The following is a 2639-nucleotide window of genomic DNA, read 5'->3' as shown; positions in this document are numbered from 1 at the left end:
ATATATATATATATATATATATATATATATATATATATATAGAAATAGAGAGAGAGAGAGAGAGAGAGAGAGAGAGAGAGAGAGAGAGAGAGAGAGAGAGAGAGAGAGAGAGAGCAAAGGGGGCAATAAGTTTTTTTAAATTTTTTTGTGTGTTTAATTAGATTGGGCTTCGTCGTAGGAAACGTGTAATCAAAGATATCTATATAAAGGTTATTTATCAAGATGATTACTCATAATTTTCCTTGCTGTCACTTAGAGGAGTTAGCAATAAGTAAATAAATAAATTAATTCATTAATAAATCATTCAAATACCTAGTTATTCATTTATTGCGTTCTTTATTTAAATCGTTCATAAATCATCATATACTGTATTATGATAATCGCCTTTGCTATTAGGATCAAAGATTTAATTGTTTTCTTTTTAGTATGTGTTCTTACGTGCATGATAATTGACAGTGTTAAAATGTTCAGGATATACCGAAAAAACAAACATAAAAGTCAAGAAAAAAAATACATTGTTTTTCAAATCTGAAAACCTTTTTCCATCCTTTAAGTGTCGTATGCAAATGAGAGAAAGAGAAAGGGGTTCGGGAAGAGTTCTAATGAGTGAAAAGTGAAATGAACAACAATGAAAAATGTAATTTGAAGACGAGCTCTTCCCTCCACCACCAAGATTTATTTGTTTTTCGTCTTGACCTTTCTTTTCTGTCAGCTCTCCCCCGAATATCATAAATCACTTCCTCCCTCGTCTTACCTGACATGTCAAGAGTCAGACTCAATCTTTTTTCTCCCGTTTTATTGTCTGCATCTTGCTCTCACGACCAGACAGATATTGGAAAACATCTCGATATTTTTGTTTTGAGTTATACCATTGCATTGCTTTAAAATGCGTTTTCACTCAGTTTTTGCCAGTGTGTGTATCTTACATTGTGCAAGTCATAACATCTTAGTATTTCTGTCTGTCAACTAGTCTTGTATGTTAGTCTCTCACTTTGACATTTTTGGGATAGAGCTTCTTTCACTTTACATATTCAAAGGCTATTTTTTTTATTAAGTTGAATTCATTCGGTACTAAATCAATTATAGCTTTTATTATGAATTTGTTTCCAAGATTACTATAGATAGATCCTCAACGACTTTTCCTGTCCTGCTTTCCTCTAGAGTATTTGTAAAAGCAGAACTAATTTAGATTTCTAAACTAGTAAATTCACTTGCAGCGTTGGCTACCCAATTATGTTTTTATTACTGTTATATAAAGACGTTACAGAGATGGTTTTGGCAGCCTATTTTCAAGCTGGCAGCAGTGTTCAATGCAATGCATTTATGTAGAGAGGTAAGGGCAGCTTCATCAGATTCTTCATGTCTGCATTAAATGTGGCGAACTTCCCTATTTACACGTGGTTACAGTCCAAATGAAACGTTTCTGAGACGTTTTTGTTTAGACTTTCACGGGAACTGTCCATTTCCACGATGACACTGCTGCGGGAACAGTGAAGTCTATGGCTCAGCTGACATTAGCTGGTATGATATTTAATTCATATACATTACTGCCTTTGCTCCCTTAGATGTGCATGGACACGTACATGCCCACAACACACACACACACACACGCACACACCCACACACACACACACACACACACACACACACACACACACACACACACACACACACACACACACATATATATATATATATATATATATATATATATATATATGTATATATATATATATATATATATATATATATATATATATATATATATATATATATATATATATATATATATATATATATATATATATATATATATATATTTCTGATTCATATCAGGGAACAATCCTCAGTCCTTGAGTGACAGGCCAAAGCAGTACTGACTGACCTACTGAGGTCGTAAAAGAAGTATGGCACACTTTGGTTACAATTTTTTTATGACCTTGGTTGGTCAGTTGCTATCGCCTTGGCCTGTCACTCGGGAGATCGATGTTCATTCCCGATGTGAGTCAGAAATTTATTTCCTTGAAACACATGCTTATGTGTTCATTATATATATATATATATATATATATATATATATATATATATATATATATATATATATATATATATATATATATATATATATATATATATATATATATATATATATATATATATATATATATATATATATATACAGTATATAACCATGAAGTTGCAAATGTCGGCAATATCAAATTCACGCTACCTGAAATGAGAATTTAATATTAAGCGACATTTGTAGCTTCATGATTGTATATAAATCACGGTGTGATAAAAATTTCATATATATATATATATATATATATATATATATATATATATATATATATATATATATATATATATAATATATATATATATATATATATATATATATATATATATATATATATATATATATATATATATATATATATATATATATATATATATATATATATATATATATATATATATATATATATATATATATATATATATATATATATATATATATATATATATATATATATATATATATATATATATATATATATATATATATATATATATATATATATATATATATATATATATATATATATATATATATATATATATATATATATATATAT

Source organism: Macrobrachium rosenbergii, chromosome 12, assembly GCF_040412425.1.
Source record: "Macrobrachium rosenbergii isolate ZJJX-2024 chromosome 12, ASM4041242v1, whole genome shotgun sequence".
NCBI classification, from domain to species: domain Eukaryota; kingdom Metazoa; phylum Arthropoda; class Malacostraca; order Decapoda; family Palaemonidae; genus Macrobrachium; species Macrobrachium rosenbergii.
Note: the sequence above shows the minus strand (reverse complement) of the source record.